The sequence below is a fragment of the Lepidochelys kempii genome, chromosome 4, assembly GCF_965140265.1.
Source record: "Lepidochelys kempii isolate rLepKem1 chromosome 4, rLepKem1.hap2, whole genome shotgun sequence".
NCBI lineage: Eukaryota > Metazoa > Chordata > Testudines > Cheloniidae > Lepidochelys > Lepidochelys kempii.
In genome coordinates this window covers 38,289,474-38,309,733 of record NC_133259.1, presented here as the reverse complement: position 1 = coordinate 38,309,733, position 20,260 = coordinate 38,289,474, and the positions used below count along the sequence as shown (strand labels likewise).

At 42.7% G+C, this 20,260-nt stretch overlaps 1 protein-coding gene and 1 long non-coding RNA gene across 5 annotated transcripts in view; one reads left to right on the top strand and one right to left on the bottom strand.

The window, feature by feature from the left end:
• USP53 (ubiquitin specific peptidase 53) overlaps positions 1-17,196 on the bottom strand; it is a 63,628-nt gene extending 46,432 nt beyond the window's left edge. For all 3 annotated transcript variants that reach the window (XM_073340994.1, XM_073340996.1, XM_073340995.1), the window contains exon 1: positions 16,914-17,196. The gene's annotated coding sequence lies outside the window, so the exon portion shown is untranslated. The remainder of the gene's footprint in view (positions 1-16,913) is intronic.
• Positions 16,883-19,895, top strand: LOC140910337 (uncharacterized). 2 transcript variants are annotated; one of them, XR_012158542.1, is made up of 3 exons: positions 16,883-17,323; positions 18,101-18,695; positions 19,282-19,895. It is a non-coding gene; the product is annotated as an uncharacterized lncRNA (long non-coding RNA). The 2 variants fall into 2 exon arrangements; XR_012158541.1 differs by having other exon boundaries at positions 18,095-18,695.
• The last annotated feature ends 365 nt before the right edge of the window (positions 19,896-20,260 follow it).

Genomic DNA, 20,260 nt, shown 5'->3' with positions numbered 1-20,260 from the left:
TACAAGGAAACTCTTTCTGGTGGGCACCAGGAAGACTGGCATCCTCAAAGACAGTTGGTAGTTCCAACTAAGTACTAAGTAAAGCTCTTGAGCTTAGCCCACGATCATCCTAGTGGCCATGCTGGGGTGAACAGGACCAAAGACTGTTTGGGGAAATCCTTTCACTGGGAGGGAATGGGCAAGGACGTTTCTACCTATGTCCAGTCTGGTGAGGTGTGCCAAAATGTGGGAAAACCCCGAGACCAAGTCAAAGCCCCTCTCCAGACACTCCCCATAATTGAGGTTCCATTTCAGCAAGTAGCTGTGGATACTCTGGGTCCTTTTCCAAAAAAGACACCCAGAGAAAAGCAGTACATACTGACTTTCATGGATTTTGCCACTCGATGGCCGGAAGCAGTAGCTCTAAGCAACACCAGGACTAAAAGTGTGTGCCAGGCAACAACAGACATTTTTGCCAGGGTATGTTGGCCCTCCAACATCCTTACGGATTTGGGAACTAATTTCCTGGCAGGAACCATGAAAAGCCTTTGGGAAGCTCATGGGGTGAACCACTTGTTGTTACTCCTTACCACCATCAAACAAATGGCCTGGTGGAAAAGTTTAATGGATCATGGGGGGTCATAACACGTAAGTGAGCACTCCAGTGATTGGGACCTAGTGTTGCAGCAGTTGCTCTTTGCCTACAGAGCTGTACCACATCCCAGTTTAGGGTTTGCACCATTTGAACTTGTGTATGGCCGCAAGGTTAAGGGGCCATTACAGTTGGTGAAGCAGCAATGGGAGGGGTTTACGCCTTCTCCAGGAACTAACATTCTGAACTTTGTAAACAACCTACAAAGCACCCTCTGAACCTCTTTAGCCCTTGCTAGAGAAAAACCTAAATCATGCCCAGGAAGAGCAAAAAGCCTAGTATGATAAACATGCCAGAGAACATTCCTTCAAAGTAGGGACCAGGTCATGGTCTTGAAGGCACTCCAGGCCAATACGATGGAAGCATTGTGGGAAAGGCCATTCACGGTCCAAGAGCGCCTGCGTGCTGTTAACTCTCTCATAGCATCCCCCACCTCAAACCTAAAGCCTGAAGTGTACCATGTTAATTCTCTAAAGCCCTCTTATTCCAGAGAATTAAAGGTTTGTCAGTTTACAGCCCAGGGAGGTGAGGACGCTGAGTGATCTGAAGGCGTCTACTACATAGGAAAAAGTGACGGTGGCATGGAAGAGTTGAACCTCTCAATGACCCTCTGACATATGGAGCGACAGCAGATCAAGGAGCTGTGCACTAGCTTCGTGCCAGTGTTCTCAGCCATCCTAGGACAGACCAAACGGGCATACCACTCCATTGACACAGGTAATACTTGCCCAATTAGAGCCCAACCTTACCGGGTGTCTCCTCAAGCCAAAGCTGCTGTAGAACGGGAGATCCAGGATATGTTACAGATGGGTGTAATCCACCCCTCTGGAAGTGCATGGGCATCTCCAGTGGTTCTAGTTCCCAAACCAGATGGGGAGATACGCTTTTGCGTGGACTACCGTAAGCTAAATGCTGTAACTCGCCCAGACAACTATCCAATGCCACGCACAAATAAGCTATTGGAGAAATGGGGATGTGCCCAGTTCATCTCTATCTTAGACTTAACCAAGAGGTACTGGAAAGTACCACTGGATGAATCCTCCAAGGAAAGGTCAGCCTTCATCACCCATGTAGGGCTGTATGAATTTAATGTGCTCCCTTTCAGGCTACGAAATGCACTCGCCACCTTCCAAAAATTTGTAGATGGTCTCCTAGCAGGATTGGGAGAATCTGCAGTCGCCTACCTTGATGTGGCCATCTATTTTGATTCATGGGCAGAACACCTGGAGCATCTACAAAAAGTCTTTGAGCGCATAAGAGAGGCAGGACTAACTGTTAAGGCTAAGAAGTGTCAAATAGGCCTAAACAGAGTGACTTACCTCGAACACCAGGTGGGTCAAGGAATTATCAACCCCCTACTGGCTAAAGTGAATGCTATCCAAAAGTGGCCTGTCCTAAAGTCAAAGAAACAGGTCCAATCCTTCTTAGGCTTGGCTGGTTATTATAGGCGATTTGTACCGCAATACAGCCAAATCGCTGCCCCACTGACAGACCTAACCAAAAAGAAACAGCCAAATGCAGTTCAGTGGACTGAAGAGTGTCAGAAGGCCTTGAACCAGCTTAAAGCGACACTCACGTCTGACCCTGTGCTAAGGGCCCCAGACTTTGACAAACTTTTCCTAGTAACCACAGATGCGTCCGAGCATGGTGTGGGAGCAGTTTTAATGCAGGAAGGACCGGATCAAGAATTCCATCCTGTCGCGTTTCTCAGCAAAAAACTGTCTGAGAAGGAAAGCCACTGGTCAATCAGTGAAAAGGAATGTTACGCCATTGTGTACACGCTGGAAAAGCTACGCCCGTACGTTTGGGGACAGTGTTTCCACCTGCAAACCGACCATGCTGCACTAAAGTGGCTTCATTCCGTCAAGGAGAGTAACAAAAAACTTCTTCGGTGGAGTTTAGCTCTCCAAAATTTTGATTTTGAAATACAAGACATTTCAGGAGCGTCTAACAAAGTGGCTGATGCCCTCTCCCGTGACAGTTTCCCAGAATCAACTGGTTAAAATCGTCCTTGAAATGTGGAAAATATTGTTAGTTTTTATATAATCAGTAGTATATCTAGAGGTGCATGTGTCTTACTAATTCTGTTTTCTCCTAGAGCTCCAGGAAGAAGTCACAGCCAGTGTGGAGCAGGGTGTCCAACACCATCTATGATTTGGGTGGGGCGGGGGGGCTGTCATAAGCATACAGCTAAGGGTAGCATAAAATCCCTCCTTTACCTGTGAAGGGTTAAATCAGTTCCATTAACCTAGTTGGCACCTGACCAGAAGGACCAATGGGAAAAGAAGATACTTTCAAATCGGGGAAGGGGAAATTTTTTTGTGCTCTTTGTTGTTCTCTCCAAGACAAAGAGAGAGACCAAGCAAGTAATCCAGCTCCTACTGAATGATACTATTTCTGTAAGTAATAGCAAGGAAATGCATTAGAGTATCTTTTGTTTTAGCTTGTGAATTTCCCCTATGCTAAGAGGAATTTCCCTTATGCTAAGAGGGGAATCCTCTGTGTTTTAAATCTTATTACCCTGTAAAATTACCTTCCACCCTAATTTTACAGAGGTGATTCTTTTACTTTTTTTCTTTATTATAAAGTTCTGTTTTTAAGAATCTGATTGGGGTTTTTACTGTCCTAAAAACTCAAGGGTCTAGTCTGTGCTCACCTTGTTTACTCTCAAGCCTCCCCAGGAAAGGGAGTGAAGGAGTTTGGGGGGATATTTTTGGGAAACAGGAACTCCAAGTGGTCCTTTTCCTAAATCTTTGTGGTGGCAGTGATACCGTCCACGGACAAGGAAGAATTTGTGCCTTGGGGGAAGTTTTTAACCTAAGCTGATAGAAATAAGCTGAGGGGGTCTTTCATGTGGGTCCCCACATCTGTACCCTAGAGTTCAGAGTGGGGAGGGAACCCTGACATCACTACTCAGTAAAGGTTTTGATTTGATAATCCTAATGTTTCTTTGTGTGAAATATCTACTGATAAATATTTGTTTTTTTTTTTAAAAAATCGAAACAGATGATAGGGATGGATTTACTTGATACCAGGTTATACTGTATTCTCATTATTTCATAGAATTGTCTATGAATGTTTTGAAAAACATTTCTTTAATAATATGGCAATTGGGTTAGCTGAATTCTCCTACATTTTGTACCAGTATCAACTGAACTGGCCACCTGAGTACTCTGTTGTCACACCTCGTGAATCTTTGCATCAGTTCTGGCTTCTCAACGTACAGCCACGAAGTTGTTACTCTTGTATATACATTATATGACAGCAAGAAGGTTATCATCGTTACATATTCAGAGCCAACATTTTAAACTCAAAATACTGGATTATCCATTTAGGTCTGCATCACAAAAGTCACTGGCATACTATAACTTATTTCAGAGAACAGCCCAAAACAAACCCAAGGATTAGCTGCTAGGCAAGAAGAATTAAAAGTCATGTGTATAGAAAAGAGAAAAGGAACCAGGGATAAAAGTTCTTGATGGCAGTGAGGCCAGGAAGCCAGAATTTCACCCCAGATCTTAAAGTGCACATAAATAAGCTACTAAAAATAATATACTAACGGTTTTGAAAGCGCAACTTCATCCCTATAATCATCTTTTCCCCCATACTGTGGCAACCTTAAACGTCATTTAAGTGCCAATTAAGGATTACAATTTTTGTTTAGAATGCTGTAAAGAACAGATAATTGTTTCATCCAACTATGTAGTCCCAACAAACATTTTTATGGCTAAACAATTCAACATCTTTTAAACTGTAAAGAAAACGAGACTGCATATAGAACCAAAAATATTTGCCTTTCAAAAACATCCCTAATGAGAAAAAACTTTGCACCCCTAAAATTATCTCCCTTTTTATTCCTAGATTTCCTCTCATCTGGATGCCTCATCTTTAAAGGGCATATTGGAACTCCGTGTTAGTAAGAATCAATAACTGGAACTTCACCAAAAGTCTGTGTTGACTAGTGCATAACCCCATGATTTTGGTTTACTGATTTTACTGTATCTTAAAAATGCAGGAAACAAGAAGCATGATCTACAACTGCATTGAGCAAAGAATTTAAGAGATTTCAATATAAAATTTAAATCTCTATTTAAAAATGACCTCAAAGTCCATGGCAATAGGTTATTACCAAAATGTGATGATTTCATTTTCCTTAAGATTATTTAAATATACCCAGAAGAAAAAAAGCTCCAATTTAATAAAAATTGTGAATGCAAACCAGATGTATAAGAAAACATCTTATAGAACCTTAAAATTATTAAAACAAAACACCTGAACGTGAGAAAATTCTAAGGGGAGAGTCTTATAGCGAAAGTGTCCTTCGTTACGTAACTGCCATTCTTCCAAAAAGGAGCAAATGCAATTTAAGCAAAGGAAGACAGAGGTGAAGGTAACTGCATAGTACTGATCAACATGAAAAAGGACTTCTGAAGTCAAGGCAAGCAGAAGTGACAACAGATATGCAAAGTATTGTTGTTACAGTTGGAAGCTTTACTGTGAAACAAATAGATAATAATGGAACACTGCACTAAGGAGGAGTTCAGAGAGGATGCAAGGAGAGCAGTGCTGCAGAGGCCAATGTCACTACTCAAGGAATCAGCACTTCAAGGGCTTTCCTAGCATACTGAAGCAGCAGTGCTACAGAAGACCCGTGGCGCACCAATACCTCAGCCCAGAGAGAGAGAGAGACTGACACTATTCCCATAGCACTGCTGCCTCTGTACGGTAGAGAGCTGATGCAACAGTGCCAGGGAATTCAGATCAGAATCCAGAACTACCCTTATTGAAGGAAAAGCTGAAATAAAACTACAGTCTTTTCAGTTAGTGTAAATCTAAACAACATTCTTCCTTTTCCCCCTCACAACTATCAAAAGTCTTTGAATATTTCTGGGTATAAGATTTGTGTGTGCATACTAGAAAAATATACCTAGCTTGTGATTGGACTGGAATGAAACAAGTACATACATTGTTTCTAAAACAAAGTTATGCCAAAGAATTTTCAAAATAAAGGAGTGTTTAATTCCGAAAACCTTATAGATTTGTGTATAGCGTTTTACAGATAGCCTAGAAACAAAAATCTTCCACGATGTATGTATTCCTTTTCCCTAAATTTGATCCAACAACTACAAAGACTCACTGCAAGAGCTGCATCAAAACAAATTCTACACTCACTGTCATGGCAATTCACAATTCTCACTCTTTTATCTAAGACTCCACAGAAATAAAATGAATTTGACCAAAATAATCACATCAATGAGATGCATGTTACATTTCACAATGCTCTAATGAAATTCCAAAGTAAATTTACTGTCCTGTTTCAGTAAGTTTTTTCTGCAAAGTCAGGGATTGACCCATGAGACATAGTGATACTATGTTCACATCTAAATTACTAGTACTACTACCTCCAAGAGGGAATCTAAATAAGATTCCTAGGTCACACAAAATTTATAAACCTGTAACTGTAACACTGCAATGATAAATCTGGAGAACTGTCTCTTAAACCACCACATTTATATAACAATATGCTCAAATTACTGTTTCTCCGAATACAAATGGCAAATTGGCATCTGTTATATTAATTCTTTAAGTTGTTTGTGTCAACCTAAGAAAGAAGCCAAACAAGTTGATATTTAACTGCATATCAAACATTTTAGAGGTCCAAGAACAGAATGCCATAAGACTTAACTGACTGTGCAATCCTCACGATCATGCACCTTAAAAGATGCTCCCACAATTCTTCCCCAGGCAAAAAAGTCTGTTCACTTGGAGCTGCACCTCCCTCCAATTGAGCATACAAGCCCATCACCAGCTAGATAGAGGTCTAGTAGAATTTTGAATCTATTACCCTACCTCTCTCACCTTCGCTAGCATGCTAGAGTCACCGAGAACCAGCTCAACACAAGTGACAGGAAGAACTTGAATGCCCTGAGAAGGAAGCCTTAGTTCTATTCCCACTTAACAATCTGACCAATGACACCAGTCATCAGTGGTGTGGAGCGGCTAGAGTCACCTCTTTCCTGTCCACAATAACACCCCATTGTTATTATTCTATATTATATAAATTCTGGTTACACAGGACTTGGTTTAGAGGGAAGTAAAGGCAGCTGTAAAAAAACAAGTAAGTATAACAAATGGAAGAAAGGGGAAATTTATATTAGTGAATATAAATCAGAAGTTAGGAACTGAAGAAAACCGGTAAGCGAAGCAAAGGGACAGAAAAATCTATGGCTAGCAGAGATAAAGGACACTAAAAAGCAATTTTAAAAATATATTAGGAACAAAAAAGATTCGGACAACGATAATTGTTCATTACTAGATGGAAAATGGTACAATTAATAATAAATAAAATAAAAATACAGAAGTATTCAATAAAATATTTTCATTCTGTATTTGAGGGAAGACAGATGACAGTATCATATGGTGACAATCCAGAGATACCAGTGGAATGAAAAGAATATGTTAAACACAACAGAAACCACTAAAGTCAGACATTTTTAAATCAGCAGGTCCAAAAAACTTGCATCCAAGAGTTTTTGAAGAGCTGGCTCAGAAGCTCCCTGGACTATCAATGTTGATTTTCAATAACTCTTGGAGCCCTGGTAAAATTCCAAGATGGGAAGAAAGCTATTGTTATGCCAATTTTTTAAAAGAATAAAAAAGGACGACCATACCAGCTTGACCATTGATTGAGCGAGTTAACGGAGCAGCTGATATGGACTCTATTAATAAAGAATTAAAGAAGGGACAAATAATTAATGGCAATCAACATGGGGTTTAGGAAAACAGATGTCAAACTAACTTGATATTGTCTGTTGATGAGATTACAAATTTGGTTGATAAAGGTAACAGTATTAACTCACAGACTTCTGTAAGGCATTCGACTTGGTACTACACAACATTTTGATTAAAAAACTAGAACATAAAATTAACATGGCACACACTAATAGATTAAAAACTGGCTATCAGATAGGCCTCAAAATGTAACTAAATAGGGACAGTCATTGAATAGGTGCGTTTCCAATGGGGTCCCACATGGATCCGTTCTTGGCCCTATGCTGTTTCACATTTTTATCAATGACCTAGAAGAAAACAAAATCATCACTAATAAGGTCTGCATATGATAACCATTAAGGGAACAGTAAATAAGAGAGGGAACAAGCAGATCGTTCTGAATCAGTGACATCACTTGGTAAACTTGTCAGAAGCAAACAATATGCATTTTAATATGGCTAAATGGATATAGCTACGAACAAAGAATGTAGGCCATAACTTATAGTATGGGAGGCTCTATCCCAGAAAGCAGTGACTGACAAAAATTTGGGGGTCATGGTGGATAATCAGCTGAACATGAGCTCCCAATGTTATTCTGTGGACAAAACAGCTAATGTGATCCTAGTATGCATAAACAGGGGAATCTCGAATTGGAGTAGAGAGATTTACCTCTGTATTTGGCACTGGTGTGCCCACTGCTAGAATACCATGTTCCAATTCAAGAAGGATGTTGATGAGGTTCAGAAAACATGCCTCAAAGGGTATGTCTACTCTGCAATGAAACACCTGTGGTTGGTCATGTCATCTGACTCAGACTTGCGGGGCTATAACATTTCAGTTTAGACATTGAGGTGTGGGCTAGAGCCCAGACATCTACACTGCAATTTTATAGCCCCACATGTCTAAGTCAGCGGACATGGGTCAGCTACACGTTTTATTGCAATGTACACATAAACTGAACAGACTGTGCTCTTTGGGTATCCAAGAGGTTAAGGGTGACTTGATGATAGTCTAAGAATCTATACGAGAACAGATATTTAATAATGTGCTCTTCCTGTCTCTGCTAGACTGAACACCACACTCCAACAACTGGAAGTTAAAGTCAGACAAATTCAGACTGGAAATATGGTATACACTTTTGACAGAGAAGGTAATTAGTTGCTGGAACAATCTACCTAGGGACATGGTGAATTCTCCATCACTGAATTTTTAAATCAAGATTATATGTTTTCCTGAAAGATACCCTTTAGGAATTATTTTGGGGAAGCTCTATGACTTCTGTTATACAGGGGGTCAGACTAGATGATCACAGCAGTTCTTTCTGCTCTTAGAATCTATAAATCTTATACTGTGTGCAACCACTATTGTGAGGAAGACATTAAGCAACATGACTACCATCTGTCACATTTGTTCTCTCATCCTTTCCACAGCATACACGCAGTGAAGTAGGGGGTGGGGGGATTTTATTTATATAGAGAGACAGAGAGAAAGAGAGAGAAAGACATGTTACTATGCTTATTAGAGAAGGCAAGGTCAAGGAAAAGAGCCTTGCACTTCCGAAGGTGGTGTAGTCTGTGATGGTTCTTAATTCCTGCGGGCATTGATTCCAGAGTCATTGGCCAGCCTCTGAGAAAGCTCTGTCTCCTGCAGAGATGAGTTCACTCTTACTGTAGAAAGTTGCACTATGCCAGAGGAGCAAAGTTGTCAACCACAGTCTTCATTCCAGAGCTTTTGGCAGTCTTTCAGATACCCTGAGCCCATGTAACTGAGCACCTTAAAGAAAAAGGACCAAAACCTTGTACTTGACCTGATATTCTACAGTAAGCCAGTGTTTGGATTGGAGAACCGGACTGATGTGTTTGCAGTAAGCCAGTAATCCTGAGGAGACAATGCTGCAGCATTCTGTACCAGCTGAGTTTCCTAAGCACTGAAAGGTCCATGCAAAGATATGCTACATTGCTGTACTACAGTCAAGATGATGAAGGCATGAACAACTGAGGCCAGGTCATCGTTCTCCAGGAAGGGATGGAATCTTCTAGCCAACCAAAGGTGGTAGGATGTTGCTAGGTGACAGCTTTGCATCAGTGAGGAATCCAGGAGTACTCCTGAACTACAAACTAATTTGACAAATTGTGAGCAAGTACCTTCAACCAATGGAGACTGCATTGCAGCTGCAAACTCTTCAGAATGCTTTTCTTATCCCATTAGAATAGAATAGCAGCAATGTAGCACTCAGGGACCTGGGCTTCAGCCTCATGCGGTGGGGCTTCAGCTTTCTGCCCTGGGCCCCAGCAAGTCTAATGCTGGCCCTGCTTGGAGGCCTCCCTGAAACTTTGAGGCCCCCTAGGGGGCCCCACATCCCTGGTTGGGAACTACTGTTCTCATCCATCTCCCCTTGAGCAGGCAGAGTTAAGTATACCTAGACCATTCCTGACAGGTATTAGTTTAACCTGTTCTTAAAAACCGTCTCCATCTGAAGCCTCAGCAATGCTCAGTAGACAACAGCAATGTATCTCCCTGTGTTTTACATGCAACATTCCTGTGAATACAGAATAACATTGGTCCTCTTTCTTTCTTTCTCTCTCTTTTTTTCTCGGCACAACAGAACATTCCACTACAACCTCCTGATTTTTTTCAGCAGTAGTACTGTCCAGCCAGGTATTTCTCATTTTGTAATTGTGCGTTTGATTTTTCCTTCTTAAGTGTAGTACTTTGCACTTGGTCTACTGAATTTAATCTTATTTATTTCAGGCCAATTCTCCAATTTATCAAGACCATTTTGAATTCTAATCCTGTCCTCCAAACAGCATTCAACCCCTCCCACATCGGTGTCCCCTGCAAATTTTATATGCATACTCTCCACTCCATCACCCAAATAGTACCAGACCCAAGGCAGGCCGCTCTGGGACCTCAGTTGACATGCCCTCAGAGTTTGAAAGAGAAATATTAATAACTACTCTTTGTGTATAGTCTTTCAATCAGTTGTGTACCCACTTTATAGTAATGGTGTAAATGAGGTATTTCCCTAGTCTGCTTATGGGACTGTGTCAAAAGCTTTACTAAAGACCAGATAGGTCATGTTTACTGCTCCGCCCCCACCTGCAAATGCACTATAGGATGCTTTGGCAGGATTTGTTCCCGACCAAATCAATGCTGGCTAATACTTATGACCTTATCATCATCCAGGTTTGAACAAACTTTTATAATTTTGTTCCAGTATTTCTCCGGGAATCAAAGTTAGTCTAACTGGTCTATAATTGCCCAGTTCCTTTTTAGTCCTCTTCTTGAAGAGGACTAAGAGCTATGCTTTTTGCTCACTCCAGTCCTCTGGAACCTCACCTATCCTCCACGAGTTCTAGAAGATAAACACTAATGGTTGCTTTGTCTAGTTCCTTAAATACTCTAGGGTCAATCTAATCTAATTTACATATTCTTTAACCTGTTCCCCTATTCTGGCCCAAGAGCCTTCACCCTTGTTAATATTGTGTTAAGCATTAATTGAGTTAAACATTAATCACCTTTTTAGAGAATACCCTGTATGTTGCTTGGGTTCAGCTTCTATTAACTATTCTTCATCCACAAGCTAATCTTTTCCAAGCACTGGACCATCCTAGTGGTAGTGCTACGGTCACACATAGCAAAGGGTAAGTCATCTGATTAGTGCTAGCACTTTCCTTTGCAGTGTCCAGAATTTTGTGATGCATCAATGCACTGCACTCCAGAAATGCAGGTGAGCATAGGTGGAGGAAGCTTGTGATGAGGTCACAATGAAGCCTCTTGTCTATAACAGAAAAGTTGTGCCACTAACTAAATTAATTTAGAAACAGATTTCATTAATTCAATACACCCACTTGTGCACTCATTTCAGTTTAACAGTGACTAGTATCAATTTAACTTTTATCAACTTAAGCTAAATAGAAAAGACAGAAAAAAAATGAGTGTCAACACAAGAGGGTGCACTATATCAGCTGCTAAACTGATTCAGTTCAATAAGTCCATGTTTTAAGATCTAAAATGAGAAGAAATAAGAAGCGGCAATAACCAAATGCATTGTTAGGGAAAGAGCAGAAGAGGAAAGAAATTAAATGGGTTTAATTTGGAGTGGGGAAATCAGACTGGAATTTTGGCTAGTGATTTAATGAGATCATTACAGATATGAAGTGAGCTGTAGATCACAAAAGCTTATGCTCAGATAAATTGGTTAGTCTCTAAGGTGCCCCAAGTACTTCTTTTCTTTTTGCGAATACAGACTAACACGGCTGTTACTCTGAAACCTGTCATTACAGATATGGTCATTTTTTCTGCTAGAAGCAAATGACAAATCCTGCAATCAAGACAGGCTGAATTTCAGTGTTCTCTGCAGCATTTAAGTGGATATTTAAATAAATAAATAAATAAATAAATAAATAAATTCTAGTCCTGGTTATTTGGTCTTCCTACTGTAGTGTAGTGTCTCAAGGCCCCAATCTAATCTCTTTCCAAATGTGAAAGAACTGAGTGATGCCTCTTCTTGAAACTACAGAATGAGACAAACCATTTACTCTGGAGGTGTGAACCTCATTCATCTCAATAGGATCGTAACTCAAAAGTCAATTGAGAACAGTGACCAAAAGATTTAAGTTTCATTTCAAGTGCAGATCCAGTCTGCTCTGAACTACATTAAGTTTGTCATAACAACTGGTCTGTTTTGTAACAGTAATAATATCCAAATATTCTACTTTAGTGCAGTCACCTGCCGGACCTCGTCTAGACATGATAAATCCATCCCCGAATCGACGCCTGTACTCCACCATGGCAGGAGGTGTAAGTGGAGTCGACAGGGGAGCCGCCGCAGTCAACTTGCCGCTGTGAGGACGGCCAGGTAAGTCTAATATACTTTGACTTCAGCTATGCGAATAGTGTAGCTGAAGTTGCGTATCTTAGTTCAAAACCCACCCCCAGTGTAGCCCAGGCCTAAGGGTATGTCTAGAGCAGGGAGATGGGTTTTCCAACTCAAGTAGACATACGCTTACTAACTTGGCTCAAACTAGCACCTAAGAATAATGGTGTGGCTGAGGCAGCATGGATGGTAGCTTGGCTAGCCACCTGAGTGTATACCCTGGGGGTCAGGTGGGATGATTGATTGTATACTGGCGGCTAATCCAAGCTCCCGCCCTTGCTGCTGCCACCACACAACTATTCTTAAGCACTAGCTCAAACAGTTAGTGCATGTATACGTACCTGAGTTGCGAATCCCATCTCCCAGCTGCTGTATAGACATACCCTACAAAAGTTGTCACTCTTATGTTAGCTTTGAATAGGAAACCACATACTTTTAAGCTTTTGAGCAAAATATTGGCTTAGAATACCAATTCCGTTCCCCAAGTCCCTGCCTATGCAAAACAAAACTACCACTGAAATAGGAAATCAATAGCATATTTAATCTATTTAAAGTACAGTTATTCTCCCATAGAAGTTCCAATGTTCTACCCTAAACTGATAATGTAACACCAATTTTCCATTTGTTTACTTTGAACAGAAATGAAGAATAAGTTTTTGGTTTACAAAGTAGCCTAACACATTTCATGAGGACTCCACTTTAGAAATACCCATCATTGCAATGCTGAGCAAAATTTCCCCAAAGCAACAGGTCATCTTTGGATTTTGTCATAAAGAGACAAATTTCCACTTAAATAAAAGTATCAGCATACAGTTTAGTACAACAGCTTTCACCAAAGTCTCTTAACAACCTCTTTCTGTTCAAGTCTCAGAACTGGTATTCTTTGCCTTCCTTGTGTATTCAACACAGTTAATCATGCTCCCATTTGAAATTTTTTCCTGCCTGGGCTCTTATTCTATCTTCCTGCCTCTCTAATCATTCAGCATTTTGGTTTCAGGATCCTTCTCATCCCCATTCCAGCTTTCAGTGCAGGTTTAACAGGCTCAATTCTTGGCCCCCTCCTCTTTTCATACCACAACCTCTTTTGCAGATCTCATTCGAAGACATGCCTTTATAACTATAATCTTTACACTAAATGATTCACAAGCTTATCTAAAATATTGGTTGGGCATCCACAAGGGTATGTCACAGGCCATCAGATTACACTCAACACAACCAAAACGGAGCTCTTTATCTTCCCCCTACAAGCACTCCCCACTTACACCATCATCATCCCTCAAGTCTGTAATCTGGGAATCCATCTTTGACTCGGACCATTTTCTCAACATGTGGAAGGTATCTAAGTCTTGCCACTTCTTCCTGCACAACATATTTAAGATGCAGCCTTTCCTCTCTGTCCATACAGCTAGAACTCTGGTCCAGATTCTCATTTTACAGCTTCAGTACTATAACATCCCCCTTTTGATCCTCACAAATGCCACCTTGCTCCCCATCCATTCAAACAGCTGCAAAAAATTGCACCCCCCCCCACACACTTCATGCATTTCCACTGAATCCCCATCTCTACTACATCAAGTACAAACTACTTGTCTTCACTGTAAAACCATACATCGCTTTTCCCTGCTGTACATATTATTTATATTGTACAGAGCCACCAAAACAGCCCTCTGTTCCACAATACCAGCCTTTGTTCTCCTTTAGTGAAGTTTTCCAACAAGCACCTTCTGCATTCTCCCATGCCACCCCATATACACAGGCAGTTCCCTGTAGTAATCCTCAAAGCCACTGCCGTAGCCTCCTTAAAACTCACTTATGCTCACAAACATTTGGCATGACTAACCAGTTTGCTGCTTATTACACTAATCAGGATAGCGTCACTGTTATTTTGTGGTACCCCTGGCTGTTTGTGATATCCACCTGTTGTCTGTCATCATATTCTTTGGAGCAGGGAATCCTCTTTTTATTACATGTTTGTACAATGCCTTGCTCAATGAAATCCCGATCTAGGACCCTCTAGGCACTACTACAAGTAATAAAATAACCCTGAAATGAGTACATCAAGAGTTTCTTAGACTGAGATGGCATCACTGGAACAATGCTGCACTATCAACACAATCTAATTTAAAGTGACATTATTGATCTCATATCTATAAATGAAGTTTGCTCTAATATATTTGGATGGAAATCACTGACCTCTACTGTACATGCACAGATGCATGATCCATTTCCTCTCTGAAGAGATATTTTTAAAACATTACTTTTATGTAAAAGTTGCTAAATATTTAATCAAATGAAGCTGTTTAATCATGTTTAGTAGGAGGACTCTTGAGAAATGTGTTATCTGCTCATGGTGCCATACAACCTTTAGAAGGCAGGTGCTACTTAGCTATACCTTAACAATTTCTGTTAAAGCATCATTAGTTAATACATTTACTATACATAAAAAAATAGAGGGCACATTGACAAATATCTGTAAGAACAGGCTTCAGTGTCTAAGGCTAAAAGTTCCACTCCCCATACTATTATGTACTAGTTGTTCAGCTACTATTCTCCAAGCCACAGAGATTTGTATATTTCACTGTGATATGTACTTTGTAATGTATTTTGAGATTCTAAGGGGAAAAAGAGATTTTTGCAAGATTAGTTGAACTACGTTTTCCTCAATCAGACATTAGTACAAACAATTTATCATTTCCATAAGTAACATTGCAAAAGATTCTTCTGCAGCAGGTATCATCAGTTGTTGTGAAGCTTGAGATGCTTTATATGAATACTAATGCAGTCTTTGTATTTATTAATACTGACTTTATATATATACACACACATACACTGTGTGTGTTTCTATACGTACACACCCACCCACCCCCCTTCTGAGGAGGCTTTCTACAGAATTCTGTTAAAAATGTTGATATATTTCATACATGTTGAAAAACTGTGTATGACTCTGATTCAGTGAAGTATATCCTTAGAAGGGTTTTTATTATCTACAATACACATTTATAAACAAAAATAGTTGATACAAATGTTGTGACTTTAATAATAATATTGTTTACTTTTGTTATAAAAACCTTTATTGGTAACAAACAGCACCACTTTGGTTAATCAAGCTGCAAAACTCTACTTTTCAAAATATGGTATGAACTCTCACCCTCTTAATACCTCAAATTATGCCTTCATTCCATAAGAATAGGATAGTAAAACAGAAATGAGTCAACCATGTTTAGATTCACAAATGTACAGTAATTTCAATACATAATCCAAAGTAGCCTCTGGGGACCTAATCATGGAAAAGATTTATGCTTAATTTTTGGCACTCTGAATGGTCCCATTGACTTCAAAGTTAAGTAAATGCGTAAGTCTTTATAGGATTAGGATGCAAGTAAATATATTTAGCAGATGCTGCATGTTTTCTTTTATGAAGCACACCAGGAAAAAGATGGTTTACAGAGAGAATGGACAATACAACTACATTTCTCCATGTTTGTTCTTAAAGGTCTGAAAAGCTTGTCAGACAATGAAAGTGCACAGAAAACCAAATATGTCCAATTAAGGAATAAATTTACATAACTTCTACATTTCAGGCCCTGAGTGTGCAGTTCACACATAGATATTTTATATGAAGAATGTTTCAGAAGCTATCTATCTAGGAGCTGTATATTATGCTACAAGTGATCAAATTTCAAGCAATGGAAATCCACTCCATTATACCTGTACTTGCATTTCCTGTTTTCAAAGAATGTTTACAACAGGTCCATAAGATACTACTTAATGTTTAACCTAGCTGTCACATGCCTCGATAAAACCTTTGCATTATACATAAATATGAGCTTGCATTGATTTAATACTACAGTCGATTAGGAAGGGACTAAATCAATAAGTTTGTTTATAGGAGTTGTAGTAACATGTAAAGTATTAATATCTTTTTTGAAATACGTTTTAATGTAAACACACCACTGTTCTCAATTTAGAGGGCAGAGTAGCATTTAATCCCTCGTTGCACCACCAATGTAACCACACTATCCCCCCCCCCCCCCTTCCGCCATATATGCCGTTTAACAAAACGGCCACTTGAAAACCAAATAATAAGCAGAAGCATCGCCCGGAGGAGAGAGGCAAATAGTTACCCCGAGACGTTCGCATCTCTTTAGAGCCAGGGTGGCACTACCGACTTTAGTAAAAGACATTTTAACAACTGATCACGCCGCGCTGGGAGAAGGGGACGGGTGGGAGGAAGCCTGAAGCCAAAGGGGGTTAGGAAACAGGTGGGGAGGTGCGCTCAGGCTCCGCGAGGCTGGTGAGCACCAAGACAGCCAGGGCCATGTCACTGTAAAGTCCCCCCACCCCGACACAGCCCCCACCGCAGGGCAGAGCGGGGGCAGGCGGCTGCGCTCGGCAGGTCCCCTCTCCCCGCGGGCGGGCGCGCAAAGCCACAGGGCGAGTCCCCGGGGCAGGCGGACCGACCCCCCGCGCCAGGGCTGATCCCTGCCGCCGCCGCCGCCCCGTCCTTCCGCCGCGCTGCCCCACCCCGCAGCTCCGGGAGCCGCAGCCTGGCCCCGGGACCCCCCGCCTGGAGCGGCGGAGTTGCCGCTCGCCCACGCTCCGGCTGCAGACCCGCGGCTCCAGCGGTCTCACCTCCAGCCCCGGACGGCCCCGCACGCAGCACCCGTTTCTCCCGGCCCGGCCCGGCCGCGACTCCGCTCCGGCTCCGCCCTTGGCAGGTAACTTTCTTCCAATGCTCCCCGGCTGGCGCGTGACTTCTTAGGTGGTTTGGCGGCGCGCGCCCGAGAGCCGGCGGCGCGAGGGGAGCGCGTCTCAACAGCCCGGATCGTCAACAACCACAGCGACCTCCGGCGCGCCCCGCAGGTGAGGAAGACGCGGTCTTCGCGACCGGGGCGAGGAGGGGAGTGCAAAGCACCCTGACGCCGATTGGAAGAGCAGGGGAGTGACGTATAACGCGCCAAACCAATTAAAAAGTCGTGTCCCGCCTCAACCGGAGAGCGCCTGACGGGAGGGTCGATCGGCGGGGGAGCAGCGCATGCGTGGTTAGTACTTGTGACTAAAAATGTACTAAATACTGTAGTGTTAAAATGGCAAGATTTGGCCACATTCCCTCTCCTGCCCCCTGTATGTTTAGGCAGGTGGGTCCAGAGGGTGGACTCTGCCCCCACCATCCGGGCAAAGGACTCTGTTTGGCTTGGAGAGGGCTTTGTTACTTATTAATACCACAGTAAAAGAGTCACTCACGATGGAGTGGCAGCGAAGGCACACGTCCCTGCGGCTCCCCCCGCTGTCTGTCTAGACCAGAGCTGGTGATCCAGCCTTCAATCATTGATTGTCAATTAATTTGAGTTAACTAACACACTTGTAAATTCAAGCCTGGGCAAACCCTGTCTGTGTTCAGACGGGATCACAACTCTACGTATAGCCACAAAGGCCTTCGTTGAGAAAGTTTTAGTGGGTTTTACAGGTAATAACTGAGCCCTGGTCTACACTAGGACTTTAGGTCGAATTTAGTAGTGTTAAATCAATGTAAACCTGCACCCGTCCACACGATGAAGCCCTTTATTTTGACTTAAAGGGCTCTTAAAATCGATTTCCTTACTCCACCCCTGACAAGTGGATTAGCGCTTAAATCGGCCTTGCCGGGTCGAATTTGGGGTACTATGGACACAATTCGATGGTATTGGCCTCTGGGAGCTATCCCAGAGTGCTCCATTGTGACCGCTCTGGACAGCACTCTCAACTCAGATGCACTGGCCAGGTAGACAGGAAAAGAACCGCGAACTTTTTAATCTCATTTCCTGTTTGGCAAGCTGCAGGTGACCATGCAGAGCCCATCAGCACAGGTGATCATGATGGAGTCCCAGAATCGCAAAAGAGCTCCAGCATGGACCGAACGGGAGGTATGGGATCTGATCGCTGTATGGGGAGAGGAATCCGTGCTATCAGAACTCCGTTCCAGTTTTCGAAATGCCAAAACCTTTGTCAAAATCTCCCAGGGCATGAAGGACAGAGGCCATAACAGGGACCCAAAGCAGTGCCGCGTGAAACTTAAGGAGCTGAGGCAAGCCTACCAGAAAACCAGAGAGGCGAACAGCCGCTCCGGGTCAGAGCCCCAAACATGCTGCTTCTATGATGAGCTGCATGCCATTTTAGGGGGTTCAGCCACCACTACCCCAACCGTGTTGTTTGACTCCTTCAGTGGAGATGGAGGGAACACGGAAGCAGGTTTTGGGGACGAAGAAGAAGATGATGATGAGGAGGAGGAGGTTGTAGATCGCTTGCTTGCTATGAGCTGAGAAACTGGTTTTCCCGACAGCCAGGAACTGTTTCTCACCCTGGACCTGGAGCAAGTACCCCCCGAACCCATCCAAGGCTGCTTCCTGGACCCGGCAGGCGGAGAAGGGACCTCTGGTGAGTGTACCTTTTTAAATACTATACATGGTTTAAAAGCAAGCATGTGAAAGGATTACTTTGCCCTGGCATTCGCGGCTCTCCTGGATGTACTCCCAAAGCCTTTGCAAAAGGTTTCTGGGGAGGGGAGCCTTATTGCGTCCTCCATGGTAGGACATTTACCACTCCATGCCAGTAACACTTACTCGGGAATCATTGTACAACAAAGCATTGCAGTGTATGTTTGCTGGCGTTCAAACAACATCCGTTCTTTATCTCTGTGTTATTCTCAGGAGAGTGAGATGTCATTCATGGTCACCTGGTTGAAATAGGGTGCTTTTCTTCAGGGGACACTCAGAGGAGCCCGTTCCTGCTAGGCTGTTTACCTGTGGCTGAACAGAAATGTTCCCTGCTGTTAGCCACGGGGAGGGGAGAGGATTGAGGGGGTAGCCACGCGGTAGGGGGAGGCAAAATGCGACCTTGTAACGAAAGCACATGTACTATGTATGTAATGTTAACAGCAAGGTTTACCCTGAAAGAGTGTAGCCACTGTTTTATAAAATGTGTCTTTTTAAATACCGCTGTTCCTTTTTTTTTTCCCCACCAGCTGCATGTGTTTCAATGATCACAGGATCTTCTCCTTCCCAGACGCTAGTGAAGATTAGAAAGAAAAAAAAATGCACTCGTGATGAAATGTTCTCTGAGCCCATGCTGTCCTCCCACACTGACAGAGCACAGACGAATGTGTGGAGGCAAATAATGTCAGAGTGCAGGAAAGCACAAAATGACCGGGAGGAGAGGTGGCGGGCTGAAGAGAGTAAGTGGCGGGCTGAAGACAGGGCTGAAGCTCAAATGTGGCGGCAGTGTGATGAGAGGAGGCAGGATTCAATGCTGAGGCTGCTGGAGGACCAAACCAGTATGCTCCAGTGTATGGTTGAGCTGCAGCAAAGGCAGCTGGAGCACAGACTGCCACTGCAGCACCTGTGTAACCAACCGCTCTCCTCCTCAAGTTCCATAGCCTCCACACCCAGACGCCCAAGAATGTGGCATGGGAGCCACCGGCCAACCAGCCATTCCGCCACAGAGGATTGCCCAAAAAAAAGAAGGCTGTCATTCAATAAATTTTAAAGTTGTAAACTTTTAAAGTGCTGTGCTTAAAGTGCTGTGTGGCATTTTCCTTCCCTCCTCCACCACCGCTCCTGGGCTACCTTGGTAATCATCCCCCTATTTGTGTGATGAATGAATAAAGAATGCATGAATGTGAAGCAACAATGACTTTATTGCCTCTGCAAGCAATGATTAAAGGGAGGAGGAGAGGGTGGTTAGCTTGCAGGGAAGTAGAGTGAACCAAGGGGCGGGGGGTTTCATCAAGGAGAAACAAACAGAACTTTCACACCGTAGCCTGGCCAGTCATGAAACTGGTTTTCAAAGCTTCTCTGATGCATACCGCGCCCTCCTGTGCTCTTTTAACTGCCCTGGTGTCTGGCTGCGCGTAACCAGCAGCCAGGCGATTTGCCTCAACCTCCCACCCTGCCATAAACGTCTCCCCCTTACTCTCACAGATATTGTGGAGCACACAGCAAGCA